Genomic DNA, 14,244 nt, shown 5'->3' with positions numbered 1-14,244 from the left:
CGCTAAGCTACTGGGGTTATTACAGCCTTCCCTGTTGTCCTCACACACTCCCACCAGCCGCTGCAGGCTATGCGTAGGCACTGATACGATTCACAATCCCTTCGGCTGCCACTTGCTTGGACAAAAACCCAATCAATTCAAACCAGCAATAATCTATTGCGATTTAAGGGCATGGATGTTCAGGCTCAATGTTACTCGGTGAGGGATTGCACGTGCATTAGGACATCTTTGCATATCCAGCCAGGTATAGATTAAAACGTGATGAAGTGGAGCTGGGGGAGGGTTATGCTGATTTTATGCTGATGTAACAACCTCCTGGCTTGAGAGCAACTGCAGGACTGAGCCCTGAACTTCTCATGGGAGACGTGTTGGTCTCAAAGGGCCCCGATGGATTCCACGACCAAAGGATCAGGCGCATTTGTCTCACATTTACCACATTTGTAAATGGCTACTTATTGTGTCCACATTAGGGGGGGTGTCTAAGGGTTCCCAAGGCATAGCAAAGCTTGCTATAGCAGGTTATTATGTGCCAATCTTTCCTCTGTCATTGATTACTTCTTTATTTTCTGGGGTACTTTTGTGTATTTTGTTCTCCCCAGACTTTTCTGCTCCTTGAATAATATAATGCTTATGACAGTTTTAATGAATGTTAAAGACCTGTCATGTACATAGGATACAATACTTTCACGTGGCTTATGATTGGATTGATTGATATTCATTTCTGGTTTCTCCCTTTAAAAATAATAATAAAAAATACATTTAAAAGTCTTTTGACACATGATGCTGATAATATTTCATGAATGCCTGCCTGGGCATAAGGTTACGTGCAACGGACAGGATTAGTTCCAGCATTCGTTCATCCAAATCTCAGGAATGATAGCTTAAACAGTTAGGTCAACAGTCTGAGTGTGTGCTTTGGCACGAGTTAATGTTCATTTGGGTCTTATCTAAAAGGAGCCAGGTGCTAGTGTAAATTGGCAAAATACTGCTTAATCCCATTGATTTAGATAGCTTCTTTTCCTTTCTTTTCCACAAAAGGAAAAGATGAATGAATTCAAACTATGCAGATGATGGACTCCTATTCAGAGGCTTTTGGACAGATTTAGCTAGAACACTTCTTGTACATGTCAATAAGAGCATGGGCAGGTTTAGCTTCTGTGTTTGCTCTGCACCGGACTCTTATGTCATCCCACACCCTCTCATCTATATTTAATATTTATGGGAATAAAAATATAAAGAAAATATCCTAGGATGAATGATGAGAAAAATCTCCCCTTTCCTTCACACATGAGCAACATAGTGGGAATTACAGTGACACATGCAAAAGAGAAGAAAGACCAATGAGAGCCCCTCTCCCAGCACTCTTTTCTGATGGATTGTTTTCTGTGAAGCGACCTTGGGTTTTCTTCCGACTCGGTGCTCAGTGACTCAAGATTTCCTAAGAATTTGATTCAACCATTGCCAAATGCAGTTGTTTCTGGGAAGGAAAGCAGCAACTATTTCTGCAGTATCATCTACAGCATATATATACAAGAAACAAAAAAAATCTATAGACAGGAAAGGGAAAAAACCTCCCAATGCTATTAAAACAGTGAAGAAATTTAAAATAATCAGAAGATAAATGGAATGGAGAGATATCCCTTCCCTCACGTGTAGCATCATTAATGACCCTGATGTCCCTTCTCGCCTTCCCCTGGCTGGCTGTACAGTATAGTGCAGTGGCATGCCAGGGCTGGATGTCCTACAGCTGCATTGGAGACTGGGGCAACAGAGGAAAGTTGTCTGTAGATCAAAGCATCTGGTCCTGAAGCTCTGCACCTACACCGTAATCACTTCAGGAGCTTAGCTTCAAACACCACCAACACCCAGAGTGGGCACAGTCTCTGCTGCTGCTGGGGCCAAGTCATCTCCTGATGCTGTGTCCCACTGATGCACTAGCTCTTCTGATGTTACCTCTCCATAACAGGCCACAGTTCATGAGAAATCTACTTACAAATAATCAAGCTATAATGGCATAGTCTCCTCTAAATCTCAACCCCAGAAATACTTACAGATTTGTTTAATTTCCTAACCATTGAAACTTCTCAGGACAGTAAGGTTGAATGTGTACAGTAAAAGAAGCAGCAGATTAAGGATTAAAGTCCTGGTCAGACCTGGTCACTGTTGGCTTGTGAGAGAAGAAGCTCAAGGAGCTACAGGTGAAATGAGGAGCATCAGAAAGTAAGATATACGCACTTCTGACTATCATTAAATATCTTCTGATAATGGCTATCTGAAAAACAGAAGGTGAAAGATCACATTTTTCCCCATTCGAGTACTTCTAGGCCAAAATTTATCAGTTTTAATTAGTGATATAGAAATGCAAAAATTTTTAAAAAATCAGCTGGCAACATTCTTCATTGAAAAATAGCCAGGGAATTTCCCTGAGAGCTATTAATTAAGTTTCTAAATATGTGAACACCCACACATACCTAATGGGAGTGGAGAAAGCAGTTTCCTGCCAGCTTTAGCTTCAATTCATTTTCCCATTTTGCACCTACAAGTTTGCCAGCATAAATATTTCCTGGGGTCATTCAGTCAGCAAAAAGTAAAAATGGCAGCAGTTGGTTGTCAGTCAAATCACACCCGTGTTTTCTTACTTGCCTTCACAAACATTTCTGGCATTTTCAGCAATTCAGAGGCACGTGTTTTGGATTGCTTTTGCTGCTATATGTTGAAAATTTACACAATATCTGGAGACTTCTTGGGTCAAATCTTTAATATACACCTCCTCTGAAAACCACTGTGAAAAAAACCTGAAACTAGATTGATCACTGGACTGAACCAATGCTGCACTTCCTATTGTTTTTTTCTTAATGACATTACTGCTGCTAACTCCCATGGCATGTTAATAATTTACCCCGGCTGAGGCTTTCAGCTTTTGCCATCCTGAGAAGGACTGGGATGAAAAGGTTATATCCTGGCTGGATGTTGCTAGTCATGCAAAACCATGTTTTGGACAGAAGTTAGTGATAGCACCAAAACTGGTGTTGCACTCTGTCCACCCCCAGGAGGGAGAGGGCTGGGGGCACTTCTCAGCCTGAATTCTCACTTCTCCTGCCTCAGAATGTGTTGTCGAGGGGGCTAATTGCACAAGGACTAATCACAGAAACACACTCAATGCGTGTTAGTCAATACAGATTGCTGTGATGTCTTATTAAGGCAAAGCTTTCTGATAGGGGCAAACACACCCTCCCGTGTATAAAAGGTGGAAGTTCTTTACAAATCTCCCTACATTTGCTTTCCATTTTCATTTAACTACTGGTTAAGTAGTAATGGTCTGGGCATAGGGCATTTTCTGAGAATTGATGACAGACTGACAGGCATTTATGGCCAGAGGTGTAGCCAAGGGTGCCATTAGTCCCAGCTGGTCATTAATCCCTGAGAATGCCCTGTGCTGAGGTTGCTATTGCTATTATTAGATGAAAATGAGAGCAAACACAGGAGTATGGATTTTTTTTTTAATGGGTGATGCCATTATGGTTGGAATGTGTAAGGTGTTTCTAGGAATTAATGACTTACACATTAGGTAGTCCAATTGCCTGAATTATCTGCACACTGCATGAAGCAAGTTACTGTAATTAAAACATTTTAAACTTTTTTTACTTCTTCATTAAAAAAAGCCTGTGACAAGCTAACACAGCTTTTCAAAACTGGAATTCCCAGCTAAGCCTGCATGTAACCTATTCTCTAACTTCACAAGTTGAAAAATACATAGAAGAAAAATAGTTTCAAAGCAGCGTGTGGATGTGAATTTCCTCACTGGACCTGCCACCCATCATGAGGGGTACTCTGGTAAAAGTCCCAAAGTTAAAACCTTGAATCGGGGAGTCCTGGTTATGAGGGCCCTGGTCTTCTATATGCCTATTTGAGTTAACTCTCTGTTAGTTAGACAGTCCCAGAGTAACAGGATCAAAAAAAGGTAGCAGAATGCCTAGGAAGCAGCCTGGAGTTAGCCAACAGGGAACACGATGCCTGGGGAGCTGCTGCCTCTCTCTGGATATAGGACACTACGCACAACAGCCCATGAAGATACCTTGGCACTCTCTGCTAGGAAGGCTCTCCTGAAAACAGCTATCTACACCTTTTCTTGTAACATCTTCTTAAACCAGAGGTTGTGGTGATGCTGAAGCCACATCTATTTTATTCTATAAATAGTCACTGGTTAAAATAGAAAAAAAATTATCCTGAGAACTGGGAAAGAAGCCACCATGGTTAAATTCTCCCTTGGTAAATTATGGCTGGATAGCATATGGAGATTTCTCGTAATCAGGGTTTGAAGGTCTTGAACAGGGGTAGGGGCAGAGAGGCAAACAGCAGAGCTAGTTTTAAGATATGTCTTCATGGCTTCTTCAAAGGAAGTATATGGCATCATCATCTGCAAAAGCAGGGAACCAGACCAGAGCACAGGACCTTAAGAAGAGCTGTACTGTTCAGATGAAGGGTTCACCTATTCCTATGTCCTTTCTCCACTAGGTCCAAGATCTGACCTCTAAGGAACAGGAAGAACCTGGGCTGCTCTCTCCTGTTACTTTTCAGCCTCAAGCTATTGTCAGCTCCTGGGACTTCCTGAGCTTGAAATGCTCTATTTAGTAACTCCCCACAAAGCTCTCTTCCAAGTACTTTGTTGCATCTACAGTGACTTCTAGCAAGGACTCCCATGCATCTATCACTGACTCCATGAAGAACCACATGCTTTTGTTTGCTTTGACCCTGGCTCTCAGTAGCTTCATTTGATGGCCGCTTGTCCAGTACAGAAAGGGGCAGTGACCAGTCAGTCTCTGTTCAGCCTATTCAGGCTTTTCTTGACCTCTCATATTCCTCAAACTGTCTCTTTTCCAGACTGAAACGTTCTAGCCCAACTGAGCGTTTATTGTAAAAATATCCATGAGTAACCTTGAATGGTAATTTTATCTGAGTGCTTTGAAACTTGTCCAGGGTCAGCCTGTGCAAAAAGGAAAACTCCCAAAGTTCAGAGTTGGATTCTGCCACTCTTATGCATGAAACTCAAAAGTAAAATCAATGGAACTGTTTCTAAATTAAGAGTGGTAGAAACTTCTGCTTACAAAGCAAGATATGTGTCACCACTCATTTGTTCTGGTCTGGTAATGTGGCAAGGATTACTTCTAAGGTGTATATGAATTGTAATGATTAGGGCCCAATATAAAATCTGCTGTCTCCCATAGACATACTTCAAGTAGATAGCATCACAAATTTTCATCGTTTCCATTTTAATAGTCAGTTCTACAAATACCAATCATGTAAAATGAGATTCCAAGGGAAGTTTTCCAATGTTGTTCTGTCCTTTTTAAAATTTCATTTTGGTACCTTAATCTTTTGAAATTTGCCAATGTATCTGAAATAATTTGACTTTGAAATCTGAAGTGCCTTTTTTTCCCCATATTATTTCTAACGTGGTGAAGCAGAGTACAATAGTATTTTAGGTAGAAATAATCTATGCTTGAAAGGTTGTTTGGCTTTTTTTAGTGCAAATCTTGGTAGTGAGTCTGAACTGAAGCACTGCATGACTCAGCCTAACTTACTTTGCATACATATTAGTGCTATGTAATAATAATACATCAAGAATCTATCTACACCCTTTTTTGAATTAATCTTGTTTACAAGCTATTTCACCCTGCAAACAGATCAATTTGCATGCGTATAGGATGGTTTGATATAGGAATCTTTTTTTCTCCCTAATGCGTGTTTTATTCTTTGGAGAATAGAGCCCTCAAGAAGCAGGTGCAAACAAATATAATTTGCTCAATCTCCCACCTGAAGACTTAATAAAGGGAAGGAGATCGTGTCTACTACTTAGTACCACAATGCAGAGAATAATGAAGATATGCATATTGAAGGCTCTTCCATTGGCATGGGGAACACTGCTTTCTGTTGTCAGTGAAAACAGGCCAGGAAATCCCTTTGGCTGGGTTTGCAGTGGCTTTCATTTTTGACATGAAGCACTCAAACAGTGAACAGCAGAGGTGGGTTCATACTAGGAAAGCGAAAAATCTGCCTTCCAGGGTACCACTGTGCTTTATTGGAAGGGGAGCTCTCGGTGTGCAAATATTGGTGATTCAGAACTGCCTCTGTGTGTGTGTGAGAGGGAGGATTTTCCTGCGGATTTTTCTCAGGTTGCTTTTCCCATATGGTACATAACCTTGTTCCGTAATTTGGCTAGAGTTGGTTTTCCGTAGGTGAGTTGCACTCTCAGGTCTGGTTTGTTATGCAAGTCATGCCTGATGGCAACTCGGGGAATCCCATTAGAGAGCAGGCTCGTGGACATTTTTCACATATCCATCGATTGAAGGGGTTGCTGGATCATTTAAAATGCTGATCTAATGAGAGGTGTGATGATACTCCTTACAATACCTGACTTTCAGCCAACAAAATGAAAATTATGACCTTATCCTGGAAGGCTCTGTGATAAATACCAGATCAGTGAGAAGAAGCTATAGCTGGCTACACCTTTTTATTTCAGGGCTATAAATGGGCTTGCACACAATACAGCAACCTTAAGTCAAAAATTTGCCATTACAGTCTCTCACTAATGAAGTAGAGCCTCAACCAAAGCAATTGGCTTATATTGATTTACACCCAGCTGGTTGCCTGGCCCATCACTTTTCCGCTCTGTGAAATCTGTTCCACTGTCTTCTTTCGATTTATTTCTCCTCCATTACATCAGTGTTTTGCAACCATGTGTATTCTTAAACTCAATATGATTATTAAACTCAAATCAGGGATCATGATGTGCCATTCAAATGCTTAAAATGAAACAATCGGGTCCTAAAAACCTCATAATCAAACAGAAGGTGGAGAAAAAAGAGAGAACTGGCAGGTGATGTGAGAGGTAAAATTGCAGAGCAGGGCAGTTCCCAGGACCCAGTGGCACTCCTGTCCCCTCGCCCCTCTTCCGAGGACATGGAGAGTTGGTGCATGACCAAAGCTGCACAGTTTCTCTCCATTTTGCCACTGCTCTGTACAGTCATAACTCATAATTCAGAGGGAACATACATGGATAACCTGTTTTTAGAATAAGAACAATAAAAGTAAAAATTCCTTTGGTTGGGTATGAACATTTGACGTAGGAGGGCTGTCATCACAACACCACCTTTCCCATTTCTGTCCAAACAATATGCTTTTCATCTAGATCATAAAACCAATGTCATTCCTTCATGGACCACAGGGGGAAAAAAAAAAAAAGTAAAGCAATGTAGATGGCAAGGAAAAATAGGCATCTTGGATAAGGATTTGATCCAAAAGTAACACTTTTGAGATAATGACAGGGAAAGCAGTATAAATTCTACAGGGACACTCCTGATTTCTGGCCTAATTCACAAAGATTACTTGCCATAAGGTACCACTTGAGTAATGTAAAAGAAAAGCACATAGATATGATGGGAAATGTAAGCAGCTGACTCCTTTATGTGGCAGTAAACTGGGGTAATCTATCCCTGTCCACTAATGTTTATAAACATATTGTAAACAAGCATAAATGAACAGCTCATCTCTCTGGGGGGACCAGATGCATCCTTAACACTGATTAAGTGTTTTGTTCTGCCTGAGTGTCTGGCAGAGGTTTACGCTCCGAAGCAGAGGGAGGGAGACAGAGTAATGACAGTCTCATATTCTCCTGGCTCTTTAACTGCTTTGGGGGATTCAGCAGGCAATATAGCATGTATAATTCTACTGATGATCATTTTCCACAGCACACCATGACACGGGATACATTTTGCATGTCAGATTTTTAAACCTGCTTCCCAAGTCTCCTTTCTTGTGGAGGAAACTGGAGAGATGTGCAGAAGCAGGAGCAGCAGCTGTGCTTGGGGAGGTCCCCTTGCCCGCTTCCATCCCCCTTTTGATGCCACTGAAAGCATCTGAATGTTGAGTCAGTGTCATGGTAACAATCACAAATACAGCACATTGTTCTCTTTTTTTTTTTTTTTTTTTGTCAGTAAGCTGCTTCTCCCTCTCCAGAAGCCTGGGCTCTAAAAATAGCAAAGGTTTCATTTTTGCAGCTTCCCACAGAAGCTAGGGTTGGGAGTGATTTAATAAGTCACCTCGTTCATGTCCTGTGATGCTACAGTCAGCTCCTACCGTTTTGTGGGGTGTAATTTTAAAAGCTGGATTTTATGGGCAGTTCTGCGCTCCTTCTCTTCCTCCCCATTAATTACGGCTGCAAATGCAATTCATATGGACTCAGATGAACTCTTTGTTGGGTAGCAGGGTGAGGATTTGCTGCCTACTGTGTACTTAGAAGAACAGAGATCAAAAAATCCTAGTACAGCTGTTTGTTGGTTCGAAGTGCTCATAGCCAGTTCCTAAAGCTTTCAAGCCAGAGTGCTTTCTTTCCTGAGAAGATGGGTCTGTTGTTTCTGAGAGCTCGGCTGGGGAACCCTCCTCTGCTTTTCTGCCAAAATCCCCTGCAAGAATGGAAACTGGTAGGAAAGGGTGAAAGATGGGCTTGGTTTTTTCTAGAAACAGAGAGGTAGTGGGTATGTTTTATAATAGTGTTTTATTCCTTTATCTTTTAGCCAGATTTGCTATTTGACTACTTACTGGTAAACTCTAAGTAATTTTGTTCTTGTAAATTAATTAAAACAATGCTTGCAATTGACTTATTTACTCATATTACTTATATTGCCTTTGGTAACAACAGGCAGTTGCCACAGCTGACAAAGTGACTTTTAAACCTCTTTAACTTGCCCATATACTCCTACACTTTTAACGGAATATTTGAAGAATTTCACAGGCCATCAGAAGATGTGCACAAATTGTAAGTGGCAGTGTGCAAACGCTGAATGTGTAAATGTGTTTATGTTTTCTATTATACCAACTACCTCTATTTGCTCTGCTACCGTGTACCTAGTGTATATTCATTTTAGGGTGAAGGTGTCATGACATGGTCTATCTGTTATTGACTATGTAAATAAGACATAGCTTTGCAAAAAAACAAGCTAAAAAACCCCAGTCATTCCTGCAGAGCAGTAAGACCTCTATCTCCAAAAATTACTCAGGCCATATGAGCACTGATAGTGCTACATAGATATGCAAGTGGTCCCTGCTGCCCCCATGTCCTCCACCCACGTGCTGCTTTGCTGATAACCTGCAGGGTGTTCAGGCAAGCCAGGAGGGGAGAAAACTGAGTGACCAGCTCTGGGTGGGTCCATCAGCCCTCCCGGCCCCTGCTTCTCTTTTAGGCTGAATGAACAGTAAGGCTGACCCCAGGACATCGCTTCAGGTCCAGTTTATGTAGAGCCTTGGATTGCTGCTCCATGGGCAAAACAGCAAATGCTGGGTTTTCCTGTTGGGGGTGTAAAGACCCCAGTCTGGGCTGAGGCATTTGGAAGAAGAGATTTCTAAGGGGAAGCATCTTTCTTTTTCTAAGTGAAGTATCAAGGGGAAAATTCACAACAAAAATAATCTGTTTAAAGATGCAAATGATGTAAAAAGGTCAGGAAGATTGATAGGAAATTTAGGAAAGGTTTCTTTCCCCTCAGTGACATGGAAGATGGATTGCAGGACAAACAACATCAGCTGCTTATATTCTTCTTTTCCCTTTCAGGCTAACACATCAGTGCTAATGAACCTGGTTTCTCTTTATTTATTTGCACAGAAGTTCTACTGCACATATTAAAACAAAACATTTTTTCCATCACTGTGGATATTTTAGGATCCATTAGCATTAATGATTTACCTCTTCACAGAAGAAAAACTCAGTGAAAAAAACCCAACCCTTGGCTCCATAACACAGAGAAGGAGATCCTCAGGGCAACTGAAATGTCAGAAAAGCATTAGCATGCCAAATCTGCAGTCTCCCCCATTTGCGGTTTCATTGCCATATCTTTTTCCCATCATCAGTCAAGCAAGTTTGGAAATAAAAAGGGCAAACTCCTAGACACAGATTTGCGAAGCATCTTTGCAGGTTATTGCTGGTAAAACTCTAACTGCGTGCTCTCTGGGGTCACTGGCAGCTCACTGCAAGCTGACCCATAGTATCAGGGCTCTAGAGGTGACACGGAGTGGTCCCAGATCCCTCAGCATCCATATGTGGACAAAAACTCACTGCACACTTTAAAATCTGTATTCAACAGCCTCAGTATTTTCAGAAAAGAACCGTACTCATCACCTAAAATAACAGGCAAAAAGTGGGGTTTAGAGTGAGGAACAGCACTTCACAACCTGACTGCACAGAAGGGAGCTGTGCGGCATCCCTGACTGTCATTCAGAGTGCCTCTGTACACAGACCAAAGTGCCTCTGCAAATTAAGAGCTCTTGAGCAACTGTTATTTTTGTTCATAATTCAGGTGTAACTGCAAGGAAATTCAGATGCCTGTGCTAGTTAAGATCGTTAATTACTTTAGTTAGAGGGACAGTGCAGATATGAATTACCTGAAAGCAAAATCTGGGTCTGTGCATATTTACAAACAGCAAGTTAGCATCAAAGTGGAGTCCAGCCTCTCCTGACAGGAGGTCTTTCCAGGGGGTGGGAGAAGCAGGAGGCAGCAGAAGGGCACCCTATATTAGTTGTTGGGGGTCAGTTCCCTGGATACCATGCTCACTCTCCTGGCCACAACTAATTTTGATTTCCAGGCAGAGCCTCTGGTCTATACCTCATGTCTGGAGTGTAGTTGTGAAAAAGGGCATTTTTCCTTCCTCTGACACTGCCCAGAACGGACATGTAATATCATGTGTCTCCTCAGCCTTGACATGTAGGTGAGGTTGTCACTTGTAATCTAGGGAGGAGGCATTTCACAGTGAAAGCAGATGAAATGGAGCCTTAAATTTCTTGCAGACTTTAATGCACCAGAGCTGAGAGCTGCTGCAGAGTGCTCGGTGAGTTGCCCTGCTCTCGCAGAGCGCGTTGCCTGTTGCACAGCGCTGAAGGAATGTGGTGTGTTGTAGTGCTGGAAGGGTCGTTTTTCCATTATGCCTCTAATCAGCAGTGTGAGGAAGAGGAGGAGAGAGATAATTGGAAACCATACAAAAATGGCTCAGATTTCTATGATGTACACATCTGGAAGCAACAGCTACATTAATTAGTATATTGATTTTCTCCTCTTCCGGCTATTCTCCCGCTTAACTATTTGTTCATTTTGATTTGTGTTATGTATTGCCATGGAAAGGCTTGGCTTTAAAGCTGCTTTTTGGTGGTTTAGAAGATGAGAAATAAATGGAAGGGGTTCTGCCATCCTTCACCAGGTTGTTACGTGCTGTCCCTAAAGAATGGACGTGGCACTTATGCAAAAGAGAAGTAATCCATGCATTTTGTTGGCTGGGCTGACTCTTCACTTTGTCTGGAAAGGTGCCATCCGTGGGTCAAAGGCAAGCGTGATGGAGGAACACAGGTGTCTCATACTGTTCAGGTGACAGTCCTACCTTCCGCAAGATGACCACACGGACTGCCTTGCTATGCACAGCAGCTGTGGACTTCCATGGAGCCATGGCTTTCACATCAGCTATAGACCTGAGAAGCATCTGAGCCTGTTTTGCTTGGGAGTTTCGTTTGCTACCTCTTAATTTGATCCTTTCTGGAAAATGTTCCTGGTGACTTTAAACAACGCAGTCTATGTTTTCCTGCCTTGCTTCTCCTTCAAAATGTTGTCAACACCCCCTGCCATTTCTTTTTGATCCATTCTTATTTAGTCCCTGCTGCAGTTTCTATGTGTGAGAGGCAATTACTATAAAAGATCTCACCATGGAACTTTCCATTCACTGTACAATACCATGCATATGATGGGTTGTAGGGCATCTCACTCACGTTAAGCTGTGGATTACCCACTACTGTTACTTAATGCATATGTAATGAAGAAAAAATCAGGAATGAATAATGGTTATAGCTGATTTGACCTTACTTCGTACAATGTGAGGCCATTTCTGGCAATCGTGATCTCATTGTAGCTTTAATGACCTCATCTAATTATTGCTAACTCAAAGACCTTTAGTGCTTTAATGTGAGTCAGAGAACGCACACCAGCAAAGTAATGAACTCATCACACTGTGCTAGTCTTTCACAAGAAACAGGGATTCATTTGGAAAATTAGAAAAAAAATACGTTAGGGAGAGGAAACTTGAGATTATTTGACATTTATTTCCCTGACTTGAAAGAGTAAATGATAATGACATTGCTGGAGAAAAAAAATGTAGATGACAGTAATATTATTGATTGCTGTAAACTGTTCAGTTGAGTGAAAGGGATAAAGGAGCAATGTGTTGCAATCCTGGAAAGAAGCATGGAAAGGCACATTGGGTTTATTTATTTTTGACAGGTATGGCTCATCTAGATTAGCCTGTGAACACAGGAGAGTAAATAATAGGAGAATCACCCAACTTAGGAACAGAGGAGCTACTGGAGGATCCACCCAAGTCTTATGGCAAAGCAAAAAGAGCATTAATTTCTCCACATGGAAGGTGTAAAATTACGGCATTTACCAAAAGATTTTATTTTAGTATTCTCTTTCATTAAGCACAGGTCTGTTAATGAACAAGCTTTGCTCCAATCTGTTAAAAAATTAGCAGTCTGTGTTTCCCACTAGCAGGTAGAACAGGTTATTATAATCTATTATACCCCTCAAATCAATGTTTCGCCCCAAAATATAAAAGTAGAACATCAATATCATAACACGGTGAACTTTAACAGCAGGGCACTCACTGCATATCAATCAGCTTTAAAAGAAGGCCTGAAAATGTCATGAGAATGAGGTGCCTTATGAAATTTCAATTCATTTCTGCTTCTTGCCAGACGAGGAATGTTTACAGAACACGCTTTTGTACAACACGATGGTACTTCGGTTCCCAGTTTGAGAGAGTATCTGAGAAACAGAGTTTCCCTCACATGGAATACAGGACAGTTTGATCACCTATATTTTTTTGTTTATCTGACTTTCAGGTAAAAGTGGCTTTGAAATCTGGTTAAAAAAACTCCAGTAGAACATTTTTTTACATGGGAAATTCAAATTCATCTGCATCTAAATGTTTTGAGGAGGGGTTTAGAAAATACAAGCAAACATAAGCAGCCATATTTCCTGCCAGCTTGGTGACTTCTCAGCACCCACATGCTGGTATGGGTCTCCCAGCTCAGTGGTGAGTCTCACAGTATTCTCACAAGATGTTGGAAATTGTGTTTCTCCAGTACCGGCACCCATTTTAAGGCGGCTTCCAATTTCTTTGTTACGATCCTCAGCTGAGGTTTGCAGGGAACCCTGGACATAGTGAGAAAGGTGGCTACCAAACTCTAAACAGTGTGGTCCCCACTTTTCCTAGATCCATGACTGGATCCCCGCATGCCCAGGGACTGGGGGGCTCCAGGGACCACGATGCTGTCATAGCTCACAGGGCAGAAATGCGATTCCAGTCCATTCCATGGAACATTTTGATGCATTCAGTTGCCACCCCAAATGGGAACAAAAGCAACTTCCAGCAGATCAAAATCCTTTTCAAAATAAAGACCTGCTCTTCCTGCACATGACTCATTGTTTTATCCTTAAATTCATTAATAATTTTCTTCAATGCTTAATAGATCCACTCAGTTCTGGTAACATTGCAGATCTATTGAGAAAAAATTAAAATCAGTCATGTTCTTAGCCTTCCACTTCCTGGAGAAGACCAAGAATATAATAAAATAAGACAATTTAAGTTCAGTTCACCCAGTGCTATAAATCTGAAGGAGATTTTCAGACTTGATCAGTCTTAACCATACTTATTTCCTACTGAAGGCAAATGTCCAACGTGCAGTGATTTCAGATGGAACAGAGTTACACAAGTGGGTTTTGAAAATCCCACCTAACTTCTGCCAAGCCCTCAATAACCATTAATTCAGCTTCACAGCCCTCCCCCTGAGATAAGCACCATTGCTTCACAAATAAACAGTTTTCCATTCCAAAAGAAGACGTGCTCAGAAGCTTGGTCTTAAACTTGTGTTGCCTCCTGCATTTTGAAAAGGTCAGTGCACAAGGCAGTGCTCCACCACCAGCTGTTCCTTGGGCCAATCCCCCCTCATTGCGATGCTCTTTATGCCACTGTGCTGCTCCATGGAGAGCCACAGCAGTTCCTGAGGGTCTGGACCATAGCAGTGAATGCACACTTGTCGGGCAGGGAGGCTGAAATACATTTGACAACGAGCATATGGCACACTCAAATCGCCTTCCTACCTCATTCCTTCTTTAAATTTTGACCTATTCTGGTGAAGGAGGGTGCTCTGGACCA

This window comes from Calonectris borealis, chromosome 5, assembly GCF_964195595.1.
Source record: "Calonectris borealis chromosome 5, bCalBor7.hap1.2, whole genome shotgun sequence".
Lineage (NCBI taxonomy): Eukaryota > Metazoa > Chordata > Aves > Procellariiformes > Procellariidae > Calonectris > Calonectris borealis.
The sequence above is the reverse complement of the archived record's forward strand: the minus strand, read 5'-3'. Positions refer to the sequence as shown.